The sequence below is a fragment of the Trachypithecus francoisi genome, unplaced genomic scaffold, assembly GCF_009764315.1.
Source record: "Trachypithecus francoisi isolate TF-2019V2 unplaced genomic scaffold, Tfra_2.0 Lachesis_group11, whole genome shotgun sequence".
Lineage (NCBI taxonomy): Eukaryota > Metazoa > Chordata > Mammalia > Primates > Cercopithecidae > Trachypithecus > Trachypithecus francoisi.
The window spans coordinates 128,194,651-128,211,670 of record NW_022681456.1 but is presented as its reverse complement, the minus strand read 5'-3'; the positions used below and the strand labels follow the sequence as shown (position 1 = coordinate 128,211,670).

At 47.3% G+C, this 17,020-nt stretch overlaps 1 protein-coding gene across 5 annotated transcripts in view; it reads right to left on the bottom strand.

Annotated features, from left to right (window-relative positions):
* The window catches only part of CRACR2A (calcium release activated channel regulator 2A), a 132,780-nt gene extending 127,603 nt beyond the window's left edge, over nucleotides 1-5,177 (bottom strand). For 2 of the 5 annotated variants that reach the window (XM_033223167.1, XM_033223171.1), the window contains exon 1: nucleotides 5,054-5,177. The gene's annotated coding sequence lies outside the window, so the exon portion shown is untranslated. Of the gene's footprint in view, nucleotides 1-4,170; nucleotides 4,283-4,324; nucleotides 4,432-5,053 lie in introns of those variants that run through there. The other 3 variants (XM_033223169.1, XM_033223168.1, XM_033223170.1) reach the window with 3 other exon arrangements.
* Nucleotides 5,178-17,020: the final 11,843 nt, after the last annotated feature.

Here is a 17,020-nt window from a genome sequence, read left to right as displayed (position 1 = left end):
AATAGGAGATTTTCCTCTTGTCTGCACTGGTAATTGGGTCATTGTAGCCAACCTCCCACGTCCCTTGGTGCTGCTGGGAGTTAAAAAGGGAGTAAAGGAAGCTGTCTGGCCAGAAATACAAGTGAAGGTTCCGGGAGGAGGGGCAGCCACACCCACTGGTTCCAGCTTGTCCTGGTGCACCTGTCACATGTGTGCTATGTCTCGCCCTTCTCACCTTTCCTCTAGCTAAGCCCAGAAGGGCACAGAGTTCCACAGGCTCAGGGGTACACCACAAGCACAGGGCTGGGTGTTAAGCCTATCCAACCTCACTGCTGGAATTTGCTTGGGTAAAACGCCATTTCCACTTTCCCACAAGTTCTCAGGCCCAGCCTCACATGTGTCCACCCCCAGGCAGAGCAGCTCTATTGTGTGAATGAGGGAGCTTCAGCACAGATGGGGTGTGGACAGAGGCCCTTGGAATCTGAACCACAGGGGAAGCTTGCCTGCTTCTACCTCCCTGCATCTTCTAGAAACACGTGGAGCATCACCCAGAGTCAGACTCCACCCACCATAGAGCCTGCTGCCCTATAAATGCCTCCCTTGGCCAGCCCTACCCAGGATGTGTCAACAGACAAGGGAAGCAAGTGTCCTGCTGGCATTCTCAGAAAGCCAGGGCTGGGAGCCAAAACACACCGACGAGGGGCATGCACTGTCTCCTGAAGAATCTGTCACAAAAGACAATTCTATAGCCCTCAAGCTTGAAGAGGCCCTGGAGATAACTTTGTCATCACAGGGTGGCACCCTCTAGTTGCCCCAGGCAGATGAGGTCCTAGAGGAACCCGTCCCTAACACTGAACTTCAAGAGGTCCTTCCTGTATCTAACTCAGCCTTCAGTGAAAGGGCAGAGCAGTTACAAGGCAAGGATGACTGAGAACTCCAAGACCTGAGCCCAAGACTCAGCACTGTGTCCAAGGGATGGAGCCTGTAGAGGACAAACCCGACTGAAGGTTGTCCTCCCCCTCACCTCAGTCTGACTGCAAACTTGTTTATGTCATCCAGATGACATCATGCTAACTTGACCAGTTAGAGCAGCTGTGAGGGGAAACAGACCCCAAAGGTCCCTCTGCTGAGTCCTGTGAGGGGAAGGGGGTGTCTTTGTGTGGATGCTGTTGGTGAGTAGAGAGCCAATGGAGCATGACGCTTATGGTGCAGGCTCTGAAATAGCCAAGCTGCCTGAGTTCAAATCCTGCCTGAACCGTGTACTGGCTGTGTGACTGTAGACATGATACTGTGCCTCTCTCTTTCTCAGTTAACTTTTCTGTATAATGGGCATGATGGCAGTGCCTAGCCAATTGGGTTGCAGTGAGGCTTCCAAAAGGGAATACACGGACAGCCCTTGGGCTGTGCCTGGCACTTTCTGTGCATTGCTGTTGTGAAGGTGACCAGTTTGCCTGGGACATCCTGGCTATGCTTGTGGTCCCAGCATTGCTAAGAATATTCCCCCTTTCACTCCCGGCAGTGCCCGAGGTTGGATGATGTATTATAAGAGTGACTCCCTTTGGCTACTTCATGTCCACCTGGTTATCTCCCTGCTTCATGCTGCCTCTGAGTACTGGGGAGCCAGGTTCCCAAAATATAGATCCCCAAGTAGGCTCTGCCCATGCCACTGACGTGTCTGCTGCACAAACTCAGCTTTTCCTCTTTTCCTTTTTCTCTGCACTTTGTCTCTCCTCCTTCCTTGATCCTTACAGCCATCCTCTCCTTTCCTGCTTCCCTGTCCATGCCTTAGGATTCTGGTGGTGCACACAGGTACCGTCTGGCTTTATTGGGACCTCCCCCTGACCCTGTACTTGGATGGAACCCTTTACAGCTCTAACTAAACTGTGCCTTATCAAATTTCTCTCAGTGGAAAGGAAGCAATTTGAAAAGGCAAAGAAATGACCAACAGATGGATGAGTGGAACAATGTGCTGGTTTTTGTTGTTGTTGCTGTTTCTTTGCGTGTGTGTGTGTGTGTGTGTTGTGTTGGTAGGAACGAAAAGTGTACCAGTTTGAAATGGTCCATTGACCTGTCTACAAAACTGTCCCCTGGGCTTTTAAAAATATTTATTATTATTATTATTTATTATTATTATTTTGAGATGGAGTCTTGCTCTTGTCACTCAGGCTGGAGTGCAATGGCACGATCTCAGCTCACTACAACTTCCGCCTCCCGGGTTCAACCAATTCTCCTGCCTTGGCCTCCTGAATAGCTGGGCTTACAGGTGTCTGCCACCATGCCCACCTGATTTTTGTGTTTTTCGTAGAAATGAGGTTTCACCATGTTGGCCAGGCTCTTGAACTTCTGACCTCTGGTGATCCACCCAGCGTGGGCCTCCAAAGTGCTGGATTACAGGTGTGAGCCACCTCGCCCGGCCCCCAGGGCTATTTTATAGGAAACCCTGGAGGCTCCTCTGCAAGACAGCAGCCTCCTTGTGTGTCAGTGGAGAAAGCAAAACCTCTGGAGCCCAAGGGCCTGGGCCATTTCTGCCATTCACTAACAGCTGACAAAGGACCATGATTTCGCAAAGACTCAGTTTCTCCGCCCGTAAAATAGGGCAGACTTGTCTCTAGGACACTGTGATTCTACGACATTGTAAAAGGCCCTGGACCTGCTCTTAGGATCCTGAATTCTGCAATATTTTGCAATATTGGCAACTGCATCTTTTAGCTCTTCTCTAGGGGAACATAGGAGGGAACCAGTGCCTTAGAAAATATAAAATCTGAACTAATTCTCACCTAAAGTATCACGGCAAGTGCCTGAGTCCTCTGTGCATTGCAACAGAATAGACATTCTTTTGTGCGGAAGAAAAGCAAGAGTGATGTGAACTCAGTGGGTGATTAGGCCAGTCCCTGAGGAATCCCTCACTAGCTCTCCTCCAGCCTAACTTCTCTCAGCTGCATTGCCAGTACCCAGGCAGCTTGCAGGTTCAACCCTCCTTCCCCACAACAGGTTCAGCAAATTATTGCGACAAGGAGCCCCAAGGCAGAATGGATGGCTACTGTGGCCACTGCCGCGGTGCTGGGGCCTGCTTTCTGCAGGCTCACCACAGGCTAACACATCTCCAATCACTCCCCACATCTGGGGTTCCGCCTCCATCAGTGGCATTACCAACCACTCCAACTCTGGAACCCAAATCGCCATCATCTTGGTCTCTTCTGCTCTAGTCCCTGACATTTATTCAGTTACCAGATTGCATCTACTCCATTGTTCTCTGGGTTAAAATCCCCATCCTGCCACTTGTTTGCTACATGACCTTGGATAAACCACTTAACCTCTCTGTTTCCTCCTCTACAATATGGAACGATCACAGCAATTTCCTCATGAGGTTGTCAGGAGGATTAAATGAGATTAAAGATGAAAATCTCCTACCACAGGCCCTGGCACATAGCAGATGACTTTTCCCCCACCCCCAAGACTTTTAGCCCCTTCCTGTCCATTCCCACCAGCCCTGTTCAACCCCTCATGGTCACTGCAATGGGCTTCTTCCCAGGTTCTCTTCCCAAAGCTTCCTCCACTGCAGTACATCCCATACCCAGCTGCAGATGACATGTTCTTCTGAACCCAGCTCCAGAACCGTCACTTCTCTTCTTAGAAACCATCAAAACATCCCTAGGCTTAATAACGAGGCGAACACTCCAAGCCTCTGCCAACTCGCCCAGGCAGCGCTCCTTACCGGACTGTCCGCCACATTCTTCCTCGCTCCTCAGGTACATCCCACCTTCATGGCTTTGCTCAGCCGTCCTTTCCCAAGATGCCCAGACCCAGACTCCTGTTCAAGGCCCGGCCTCAGTGCCACCTCCAGGACGCCCTCTGCGAGCCACTCCTTCCAGAAGTAACCTCCTTCCTCCAAACTCCCTCTATAGGCTTTATAGTATAGAACCGAGAGGTGACAGGACCTCAGAAGCCATACATGAAGCCTCTCACTTATCACTCAAAAACTATGCATAAAGCTGCTCTTATGGGCAAATACTATCCCAGAAGGTTGTGCATGTTAATTTCACCTGAAAAGGGGCAGGAACTCTGGACCCTCCAACAAAAATGCTGATTCCACGTGGAACAAGCTGCCCTGATTTCACATCCCTATGCCCACATCCTTGATAAAAAGACTCTTCGGTACATGCTGTTTTCTTCCAGAGACAAGGAACTCACCACCTCACGAGTTAGGTTCTTCCTCCTGACCTCTGACCACCCTGGGGACTCCCACGGATTGACCCTTTCTGTACTCTAGAGTCACACGGAAGGAATTCCTCTGAGACTCCTGGTTTCCTCCACAGAGCCAAACAGGGCAAGTTCCCAAGCACACCTTGTAAACAGATAAATGAACTCAGACGGCTTTCCCACGTAGCAGGGCACATTCGCTGCATCCAGTGCATGCATGGGTGCGCACGCGCACACACACACACACACACACACACACACACACACACAGGCAGAGTCAGCACAGGGCCGCTGGGCCACACAGCCAGACCAGTACATGCTGGGGCCAGGGCGGAAGCCAAGCCTCAGCAGCCGCCCACTTCCTGACCTCCTTCCTTTGCTCTGGGAGGTTCTCTCTCTCTGTGTCTTTCTGTCTGTCTCGGTTCTTTGTTTCCACACAGGGCAAGAGTTGTGGGTGCTGCCTGCGTGGCCAGGGCTCCTAGTAGCATTGACTTGCAAGGTAGGAGTTTTGGTTCTTAGGCCTGAGACCTTGGTCAAGTCACTTTACCCTTCTGAGGGTTTCCTCATCTGTGAAATGAAGAGGCTGGATGAGGCTGGAGGGTTCCTAAGGTCCCTTCCTGACCAAAACCCTAGGGCTTCTCGGCTCCCCTCCAGTCCCGTTACCGAGTGACAGCGAGGGGAGCAAGGGCCAGGCCAGGCCTGGGGATGGCAGGGGAGCCAGCTGTTCCCACCCAAGGGCACACAGCCTCCAGCCAGGCCCTCTGCGAACTCCATGTGCTGCACACACGCGCTCACACTTCGCAGCCGGAGAAGCAGGCAGGAAGCGCCGCGCCCCGGGTGCCCACCCTCAACCCTCCACCTTCCTGCACATTACCTTGAGCGTGTACGCTTCCCGTGGACCTGCCCGCGCGCCCGCTCGACTCACAGCTGTCAAGCAGCCGCCCGCCCCGCCGCGTGCTCCGCCCGACTCTTTCCGCTCCGATCCGCGCGGCTGGACCAGCCCCCAGCGGAGCTGAAGGGGAAGCGGCGCCCCCTGGGCGCCCTCCTGGACGTGCGCGCGCCGAGCGGCGGGGTCCGGGCCGGCAGGCGCGACCTGAGACTGCCAGGGAGCCTGCGTGGCGAGGGCGGGCCCCTGCCGATTTAGCCTGCCTGACTGGTCGGGCTTCCCGGGCCCCTCTGCTCCCTAGGCCCCCTAGGCCCCTTGCCCCGATTCAGGTTCCCAAGGAGGGGCGTCAGTCCGGCCCTTGCTGACTCACTGGAGAGGTGGTGTCTGGGAGTGCACCCCGAAAACCCGGCAACGGCCTGGCGTCACTCCAGCTGTTATCTCCGGGAACAGAAACTATAGGGGATCTTATTCTTTATACTTTTCTGACCCTTCTGTATATTCTACTGTGGGCATGAATCGTTAAAAAACAAAACAAAACACCAAAAACCCAAAGCCCGATACATATTTGTTAATAAAGCACTAAGTAAATCTTCAAAGGCCTCCCAAGGTGTTCAGGCTGCGGGATAACCCCTCAAGCCTAGCGCACAAGGCAAGGCCCACCCTGCCCACTCTGGCCACAACCTGATTTTCCAGCCTCACCCTCTCTCCCTCACACACACACAACACTTTAGCTCTGGACACACTGGCTGTTGCCAAACACCAGCTGTTCTTCATGGCTGCTGGGAGTTCTTGCTTTTTGCCTGGAGCACCCTCCCCTTTCATCTCTGCCTGTTGAAATCCTACTCATCCATCCAGGCCCTCTGAAATGTCACCTTTTTTGGAGAACCCTTCCCCAGACACTGCCCCTGCAGAGGGCCCCAGTTCTTTCTGGTAAGCCCATCTTTCTAGTGCTGGTTTATGTAGCATCCCCCTCCCACACACACTAAGCCCTATTCCAAGATGGAGAGAAACAAAGTAGCACTTACTGAGCAGCTGTTATAAATTGCTCTGTGGAGTCCTTTCTTCTCCTTGCAGCCCAGCCAGCCACTAGCCCACAACCTCCCTCCACCCTACCAGCGTTTCAGAAGGGTGTCAGGGGCTCGGAGGCCTGCCCTCTGGTGTGTCCTCACTGTGTGCCTGGGCTTTTCCAGCTCTGTCCTGAGTAGGCTTCCCTGTCTCTGCCTCCAAGTTCTGCAAGCCGGTGGCTTGCCCTTCTCTCAGCCCTACGTGAGGAAAGAAGGACCTTTCATTATCAGAACCCAAGAAGTGAAAGGGACCTCAGAGAGTATCCAACGCAAAGCCTGCCCACCCATTTTACAGAGGAGAAAACTGTGACCAGAGAAATAAAGTCAGAGTCATTGGAGGTACCTACCATTGTTATTGTCGTTTTTAATACCGTTAATACTTGCACGTTTAGATCGCCTTTCACTTCTAAAGCAATGTGTTGTCACTCATTTGCCCCTCACAGTCTCAGAGGTATTATAGTGGTTAGTGCACAGACTCTGGAGGCCAAAGCCCTGGGTTCAAATCTCAGTGTTCCAACTTGCCAGCTATACATCCTTGGCAAGTTACTGGAACTTTTTCCACATTTCTCAGTACAATGTGGATAGTAACAGCTCCTGCATCATGGTATGTTCTATGAATCGAAATAAATGCGTATCTTTAAAGGGCTTAGAATAGCAGCAGATGCATTAAAAATGTCAAATGTATTCGCTCTTATCAAATTTTTGTTATTGTTAATTGTATCACTTCACAGTTGGAATAATGGAGGCTCAGAAAGGCTGAGACTCATCTAAAAAATTGCTGCTTTGGGGATGGTTTCTCACCAAACTCCATGCAGTCGTCTTTGTCTCTGACACCATTCTGCTTCCTGTACTCTTATGTCTGAGTCTAACCACCTATTTAATAGGGAAGAAAAGCAACTGTCCTTTAGCCCACCTCAGAACACGTAGACATTTCATGGTACAAACATTAACCACATCTTCTGGCTTCTATGGGGATGTCTCTGATTTGCTGGCATTTTCTTTAACAGAACACCACACCTCACGGTGTCCTTCGGAATCACAGAGCCATCACATTAATTGCTGCAAGTTGAGCTTGTACATTTGTGCCTCTTTTACTCTTGGTGCACGGCAGAAAAGTGACGGGGAAAAGATGGTTCTTCCCATGTATGGATGTAGGAAACTGAGGCACAGTTGATATTCACTGATTGGCCCCAGGCTATGGAGCTAGCCTGGACCGTGGGAAGGATGAGGATCTCCACTACCTCTTTCCCCATGGCTACACTGCTTTCCTGATTCAGTGTTGCAGGAGAAACCCAAACTCATTTATTCAATGAGGATTTATTGAGCACTCTCTAGGTGATGAATAAGACCTAGGCAAGGCCGGCTTCCTGGGCATGTGACCCATGAAGTCACATAGGCCAGAGGTCCCCACCCTTTTTGGAACCAGGAAACTGTTTCATGGAAGACAGTTTTTCCATGGACCGGGGATGGGAGTGGGGGGTGGGAATGGTTTCAGGATGAAACTGTTCCACCTCAGATCATCAGGCATTAGTTAGATTCTCATAAGGAGTGTGCAAACAAGATCCCTCACATGCACAATTCACAATAAGGTTCACAGACCAGTACCCCATTACCGGTTCGTAGCCTAGGGGTTGGCGACACTTGACATAGGCCACTCACTTAGAAGGGCTTCATACGTAGTTTAATGCTCTCCTGTCACCTGCTTGAAATTCTTAATTTTTGAACAAGGGGCCATATAAATTGTATTTTACACTGGACCGTTCAAGTTGTACAGCTGGTCTGGACTGAGGCTCTTCCCTAGCAGCTCCGTGTCACAGGAAATCAGCCAGGGAATTGACAATTGCAGTTCAGTACGATGGTGGCTGTGACAGAGACAGGGTAGCCGTGAAAGAAGGACAGGACATTGGCCAGTGTTGAGCTCACTTGGCCCAGCTGCACTCCCCAGCTGTGCAGCCTGCCCAGCCGCCAGTGACTTACCACTGTGCTCCCTGCTAGGAGAATGGCCTTGGTTTAGCACCAGGGCCTGCAGCCCCAGACAGCAGCTGCAAACCCTGCCACCCTAGGAGGCCACCGCTAAGTCATGTCAACACCAGGAAATGTGTGCCACTGGGGCCCTAAGCTGTTATGTCCTCCAACCCATACTCCCTGATCACCAGACTGCCAGTGGACTCTAGTTTCCTCTGCCTGCCCAGACCCAGTCAACCTCCAGAAAAGGGCACATAAAGTCATCCACAGTGAAAAGCAATTGGCAGACAAAACCTAATGGGCTATTCATCCAAAGGACGCTTGGGTTTTATTAGAGGTATTCTGGTGTCCTCCTGGCCTGCATTCTGACATGTAAGAAGCATCTAAGTCATGATAGTTGAGTGAACATACAAAAGGTAAATACATACGGCAAAGCCTGGATTGGAATTGGCAGTTTGAAGGTCATTGGCCCAAGAACAGGGTATTTTTGGTTGTGGTCTGTTTTCTTTTTCCTTCTCTTTTTTTTTTGGATGAGTTGCTGGAAGCCCCAACACAATGGTTTGGGAATAAATGGAAGTGAGGAATGGAGAAGGAAGGAGATACCACTCTCAAGGAGGCTGGCAGTAGAGGGGACAAACAGTGTGAGAGAGGAACAGAAGAACCAAGCAGGAGACTGGAAGAGGTTTGTAGACTGAGGTTAAGAATCTGATAAAGAGAGAAAGAACGAAGAGTGAGGAAGGGTCAATGGCCCTGGTATAAGAAGAGGCAGGAAGGACTGGCGAGCACAAGGGCTTAGGCGGAGCCTGTAAGTCTCAGAAGCAGGAGGAGGAGGTAAAGATGAGTGAGGATGGGAGCAAGCAGTGGGAGGAAAATGGATGCAGAGCTCCCAGATCATGGTCCCTGTTTCCTCTATGAACCAAGAAAATAGGTAATGGCTGGAGGGTCTGGGTTGACCGGTGGGGTAAGTAACATTTAGATGCTTGTGCTGTGAGTTGCTGCCTCCTCTGGGGTGGGGCAGGGAAGAGCCAGTGTCAGGGGTGGGTGGAGTAGAAAATTGACTTGAAGGGCACAGGGACACTTCCAAGGAAGCGAGGTACCCTCCTCCAGAGTCACCTTGATACTCTGTGGCATCCTTTCTCCTAGCATCTGTAACTTCTTTGTTTTTTCTTGTTCACTTGCTGCTTTCAACTCTAATTTAAGCCCAGTTCCTATTACTGGCCCCCTCGGAGGAACAGTGAAAACATTCATTGTTCTAATATAGGCATCCCTCTGCTGTTCCTTCTTCCTTATTATGAATGGCAATAATTACAGAGCTTCCAACAGGTGGAGGCCAAAAACCAAAAGGACTTTTCCATGTTGACTCTCTCGGGCTGCATACAGAATGGCAGCATCTGCCCCACCTCTCAGAGCCTCGCCAACAAAGGCCAAATCAAACAGCGGCCGGGAACAGAGGGCTAGCGAGCTCTACAGAGCCAGCAAACACCAGAGGGAAATCACCCGGGATCCATATCTTCCATCCTTTGCCTCTCTGAGCATGTTTGGGGAGGAGACATCTGTGAGACTGCAGGAGCCAATTCAGGCTACATGCTTATAGCTGCAATGGAAAAATCAGGCTAGAATTCAGGGCCTCCCTGAGGATATTTCTGAAAATCATGTACTTCCTTTAAGGGATTTACAAATCTGGAGTCCTTCCAAAACAGGACAAGTGAGACATGAGCAGGAAGTTTCTACTCTCCATGCAGCAGCCAAGAATAGACTTCGTCATTCAGATGGGGCCACAGAGGTACAGACCTGAGAGAGCTGGAAGTCATAGAGCCAATCCCATGTATTACCGATGAGGTAACTATGGCTCAGGGTGACTTGACCTATAAGCCACAAGCTTGTGGGTGCCCACTCCAGGCCCTGAATGGAGGATTTCATTCCATCCCCCTGCCCCACAAGTGGCATCTGAGAGACAGCGTACCTGATGCCACCTTATGTGGGATATTGTTTTTGCTGTCACAAATTTCTGAATCCCCTGTTTGTGGAATAGAGAAATCAAAGCCTCCATATATTCAAGGGTATCCACTAAAGAAGCCACATTGTTACTTCAGCTAAAAATAACTTAAAGGCCTAACAGTAAATTATCATTTATCTAATCATCTGGGCATGATGAAATTAATGTTTTGTATCTACTATTTTACAGTTATAAATTGCTTAGAAAGTATAGATATTTTTCCTGCATAATTCTGCTTTCCCATGAATGCACATGCATACACACAAGACCCAACCACAGTATCTTGACCATGAATATAATAAATAAGAAAATAACAAATGTAGTCAGGTGAAACAGGGGGTTCTGTTAGCACAAGAATGTTCTAGGCCTAGTGTTTGGTGGAGCCAACCAGCTCCTACAAGCCAGTGAAAACTAAGAAAAGTGTCTGGCAGTTTCATTATGGAGTGCTTTCCAATAACCTAATTCTTCCACCATCAAAAGTTGGTCAGGGAACATCACCATTTTTAGAAAGATGCTTTGTTTTGATAAAACAACCCTTCTGTATTAGTCTGTTCTCATGCTGCTGATCAAGACTTACCTGAGACTGGGTAATTTATAAAGGAAAAGAGGTTTAGTGGACTCACAGTTCCATGTGGCCGGGGAGGCCTCACAATCATGGCAGAAAGCAAAAAGCACGTCTTATATGGTGGCAGATAAGAGAGAGCTTGGGCAGGGAAACTCCCCTTTATCAAACCATCAAATCTTGTGTGAGATGTATTCACTATCATGAGAACAGCACAGGAAAAACCTGCCCCCATGATTCCATTACCTTCCACCAGGTGCCTCCCATGACACATGGGAATTGTGGGAGCTACAATTCAAGATGAGATTTGAGTGGGGTCACAGTCAAACCATATCACCTTCTAAGCTTATGTCTCACTACTCACCCACAAATAAGCTGTAAAGAGTCCAGCATTTGCTTTCTAGCAACTGCTGTTGTCATACTACCATTGCTTTCCCTGCCTGCAGGGCCCTCCATGTATCTCTGTTTAAAGTCTAAAGCCAGATCCAGCTGTCATGCTGCCTTCTGCAGAAAGACATCTCTGGTGTTTCTCAGCCAGAGGAGCCTCCCCACCTCTCAACTCCTGGCCACTTCTCTTAAAAACATGACCAATGATGCCAAAAGTCTAATTTATGTGTAGAGTTGGTGTTGTAGAGTAGAAGGGGATTGAGAGGTAGAGACTAAATAACAACTTAGCTTTGAACATGTCAGGAAGTTTCTCTGTTCTTCAGCTTCCTAATCTGTAAAATGTAGTTAGGGATAGGACCTACCTGATGAGATTGTTGTGAGAAGTAAATGAAATAATTCAGCCAGGCGCAGTGGCTCACACCTGTAATCCCAGCACTTTGGGAGGCCGAGACAGACGGATCACGAGGTCAGGAGATCGAGACCATCCTGCCTAACACTGTGAAACCCCATCTCTACTAAAAACACAAAAAATTAGCCAGGCATGGTGGCGGGCACCTGTAGTCCCAGCTACACGGGAGGCTGAGGCAGGAGAATGGCATGAACCCGGGGGGCAGAGCTTGCAGTGAGTGGAGATCGCACCACTGCACTCCAGCCTGGGCGACAGAGCGAGACTCCGTCTCAAAAAAAAAAAAAAAGAAATAATTCATGTAAAAAGCAACTAGTACAGTGCCTGGTACATAGTCAAGGCTTACAATGTCAGGAAAGAAAAAAGGAAGGGAGGGAGGGACGGAGGGAGGGAGGGAGGAGAGGAAGAGGGAAAAGCAAAGCAAAGAGAATGAGACCAGCCTGGGCAACACAGTGACACCCCATCTCTACAAAAAGTTATAAATTAAAAAAATATATTAGCCAGGCATGGTGGCTGATATGGTTTGGATTTGTGTCCCTGCCCACATCTCATGTCAAATTGTAATCCCTAATGTTGGAGGAGGGGCCTGGTGGAAGGTGACTGGATCATGGGGGAGGATTTTCCCCCTTGCTGTTCTCGCGATAGTGAGTGAGTTCTCACAAGATCTGGTTGTTTAAAAGTTGATATGGTTTGGTTGTATCCCCACTCAAATCTCAATTTGAACTGTATCTCCCAGAATTCCCACATGTTGTGGGAGGCACCCAGGGGGAGGTAGCTGAATCATGGGGGCCAGTGTTTCCTGTGCTACTATCGTGATAGTAAGTCTCACAAGATCTGATGGGTTTATCAGGGGTTTCTGCTTCTGCTTCTCTCTCAATTTTTCCTGCCACACCATGTAAGAAGTGCCTTTCACCTCCCACCATGATTCTGAGGCCTCCCTAGCCATGTGGAACTGTAACTCCAATTAAACCTCTTTCTTTTCCCAGTCTCGGGTATGTCTTATCAGCAGCATGAAAATGGACAAATAAAACAGTGTACAGCACTTCCCTTTTTGCTCTTCCTCATGCTCCAGCCATGCAGGATGTGCCTATTCCACCTTCACCTTCTGCCATGATTGTAAATTTCCTGAGGTCTCCCCAGCCATGCCTCCTGAAACCATGAGCCAATTAAACCTCTCTTCTTTATAAATTACCTAGTCTCAGGTAGTTCTTTATAACCATGTGAGAATGGACTAATACAGTGGCACACACCTGTAGTGAGCTAGGATAATGCCACTGCACTCCAACCTAGGCAACAGAGCAAGACCCTGTCTCTGAAAAGAAAGAAAGAAAAGAAAAAGAGAAAGAAAGAAAGAAGGAGAGAAAGAGAGAAAGAGAGAAAGAGAGAGAGAGAGAGAGAGAGAGAGAGAGAGGGAGGGAGGGAGGGAGGGAAAAATATCCTTCTCTCTGTACTGAAGTCAAAAGCACCACTGCCTCTTCTTAGATGAAATAACATGTATGACCTCCTTGGAGACAGAATTTCATGTAACAATGACACCAAAGATCATGGAAAGGGTAAGATCGATTAAGTTTTCAGATCTCCTATGTAAAGATGTTAGCTGAATTCTGAATTCCATTAGAAACTTGATATTTTGGAAGGAAATGCAGAAATCACCCTGTCCAACCCCAACTGATTTTCAGCTAAGGGAACCGAGATCTACAAACGGTAAAAGCCAGTGTGCAGCTGAGTCCAGATTGGAAAGCTTCCAGCCCAGAGCTCCTACCCTCCTGCACACCCCCTCTCCCAGCCGGGGAGAGACACCATAAAAACCTGATGTCCAGAGAAGAACTTCTGGCATAAGAGTGTGAAGAGGTCGATAATCTATTTCCTCAAAAAGCAACTATAGTCCCCACTCAAAACTGTCAAAAAGTCCCCACTTAAAACTGTCAAAAACAACCATTTCATTTCTCAAAAATGACTACAGGCATGCAACAAACTGAAAAGTGCTTATATTCATGAAAACTACCAAACTTACAGCAAGCTCAGCGTGAATCTGTGGTGATCTGTACTGATCCCTGCACCCCTGCCCCGCCACCAGAGTTCTGTTATTTGATAGTTCAATGAGGGCAAGCCAGATCTTACAAATTAGCATTTTTTTTGACTGCCGGAGGGGGCTCACTTGATTTTAAGCAGTATTATTTAAGTGATGATCTCAGAGGCAAGTGATCAGAAAGGACCAGAAGCTCTTCTGGCCTGAAATTGCAGAGCAAGCAATGAGCTAGTGACTAGCTGGGTACTTAACAGGGAGTTCCAGGAGGTGAGGCAGATATGGGGGGATTAGTAAACTCTCCTCATATTATGAGTTAAACAAAGATCATATGCATATGCTGCAGAAATGGGAGCATCCTAAGCCACCCACACATTCCTGGCCAATGGAGTCTTCCCCATGTACAGTGGAGATGCAAGGGATCAGGGGAAAAGAGAAGCCTGGGCAGACTTGGGGGGAAAATGCCTGAAATTTTGATGCACTATCCAGCTTACTCACAAATCTGCCAGCAGAAAGTAGAAATCTTACTGGCTCAAGATATTTGAGCATAACCTCTGACCAATCTTTGGCTGAGCACTAATCTAGGCAGACACATGGGCAACTCTAGGAAGCCAGGCTTAAGAATAAGAAACAAGGCCGGGTGTGGTGGCTCATGCCTATAATCCCAGCACCTTGGGAGGTCGAGGCGGGTGGATCATGAGGTCAGGAGATCGAGACCATTCTGGCTTACACGGTGAAACCCCGCCTCTACTACAAATACAAAAAAAAAAAAAATTTAGCGGGGTGTGGTGGCATGCGCTTGTAGTCCAAGCTACTAGGGAGGCTGAGGCAGGAGAATTGCTTGAACCTGGGAGGCGGAGGTTGCAGTGAGCTGAGATCGCACCACTGCACTCCAACCTGGGTGACAGAACAAGACTCTGTCTCAAACAAACAAACAAACAAACAAAAAAAAAAAACAAGTAAGAAACAAGAAAAACAGCAGCAGACACATTCATGGATGTACACTGCAGAAGAGGCAAGCTTCACAGATTTATTCCAGACAAGTCATTAAATAAACATACAAAACAGTAACAATAACAAACACTCAAATTAAAATTAAAATCCAAAGTTGCTACAATATACTATGTAAAGATATCCATTTTTCAACAAAAAAAAAATTATAAGGCAGGCAAAGCAACACAAAGGTATGAGCATATTCAGGGGGAAAAAAAAAGGAGTGAATTAAAATTGTCTCTGAATGTCCCTGGATGTTGGGTCTAGCAGACAGTTTTTAAAGCAGTTATTAGAAATGTGTTCAAGGAACTACAGGAAACCATGTTTAAAATTTTAAGGATAGTATGACAACAATAAATAAACAATATCAACAAAAGAAATTACACAAATGAATCAATTCTAAAACAATGGATGTCACAAGGCAGTGAAATGACATAATCGAAATGGTGAAAAATATCTGTCAACAAATTACTTACATCCATCCAAACTATCCTTCACAAATGAAAGCAAAGACACTGCCAGGTAATCAAAGACTGAGAGAATGTTTTGCTAGCAAATGTACCTCACGATAAATACTAAAGGAAGCCCTTTAGGCCGAGAGAAAGTAACACCATAAGATACTCAAATCCACAATAAGAAAGGAAGCAGTTCAGAAATTATAAATATGTGGGTAAATATGAAAGACTCCATAAATATATTTTTTTCTGATTTTTTTCTCTTAACTTCTGTAAAAGACATAAAATTGTATAAGGCAAAACTTGTAACACTGTATTGTTGGGTATATAACACCCATAGAAATTGATATGATAATGATGGAACAAAGGAGGATAGAGAAAAGAAAGAAATATTGCAGCAATATTTTTAGAATTAATTTAGCATTATTCTGAATTAGACTGCAAGAAGTTGAGATGCACATTGAAATTCCTAAAACACCTAAGAATATAACTCAAAAATACAGCAGAAAAATCAACAGAGGAATTAAAATGCTACACGAAAAATATTCATTGAACACGCAAGACGGAAGTAAAAGAGGAGCAAAGGAACAATATCAAAAAAACATGAGAAAAATAGAAAACACACAGAAAAATAACAAATATAAATCCATACCAATAATTATACAAAATATAAATGGACTACATGCCCTACTCAAAAGGAACAGGTTTTCAGACTGTATAAAAAAGAACAAGACCAAATTTTTGTATGTTTGTATACGCGGTCAACAAGAAACATAGCTTAGTTTCAAAGAAACAAAGAAAATTAAATGTAAAAGGATGGAGGACTTCCAGTTTCAGCTATGACATGGGAAGAGCTTAGAACTTATCACTCCCATTCTTACAAGATAAAAGCTGAACAAATGGAAAATAAATAACTTTTCTTACTTCCATCAGAAAATTGACATTGCAAGGCAAAGAAGCATCCTGAAGTCTACAGAGACAAGTGAATACAGAGAGCCACAGCCTAGGTCAGCTCTTGTAAAGCAGAAGCCACGACAGCCATAAACCGACAGAAAGCCTTAAATAATAATTCTGATGGATGGCTGGGGGTCGAGGATGGATTTGCTCGAGTGAGTCATTAATTCCTGGAGATGCAGTGTTAGTGTGCTTCCCCCACTACACCTGCATGGATTTTACCTTCAGGAGCCCCACTAGATTCTCACATTGAAGATCCAACAAAAAAAAAAAACTCCCTTACATTTCAGGCAGGCGTGAGGGGAAAAGCAGCCATTTAAAATATGCCAAAGCATTCTCCATTTCAAGGGCCTGCTCTCCAAGGGAACCAACTTTACCAGAGCCTTGCCTACCTGAGGAAATGACAATTAGCCAACTTCAGCTCCTTCTAGCCTTCCTGCCTCACTTGAAGGAAGGGAAAAACAAAACGAAAGAAAACACTTCTGAAGGTTGTAGCCCAGAGACTCAAGCCTACTAAAGGACTGAGATTTCATCATAAAATTATAGATCATTTCCCCTCACCAACACCTCATGTATTAGGGTTCTCTAGAGGGACAGGACTAATCGGATAGACGCATATATGAAAGGGAGTTTATTAAGGAGTATTAACTCTCAAGATCACGAGGTGCAGTCCCACCATAAACCGTCTGGAAGCCCAGGAGCAAGGAAGCCAGTCTAAATCCCAAGACCTCAAAAGTAGAGAAGCCGAGGGTGCCGTCTTCAGTTTGTGGCCGAAGCCCCGAGAACCCCTGGCAGACCACTGGTGTAGGTCCAAGAGTCCAAAAACTGAAGAATTTAGAATCCCATTTTCCAAGGCAGGAAGCATCAGGCACGGGAGAAAGATGGAGGCCAGAAGACTTAGCTAGTCTAGTCCTTACACATTCCTCTGCCTGCTTTTATCCTAGCCACGCTGGCAGCTGACTCGATGTAACTACCCAGACTGAGGGTGGGTCTGCCTGTCCTAGACCACTGACTCAAATGTGAATCTCCTTTGGCACCACCCTCACAGATACACCCAGGAACAAAACTTTTCATCCTTCAGTCCAATCAAATTGAAGCTCAGTATTATATCACCGTATTATATCACACCTTATTATATCAACAGAGC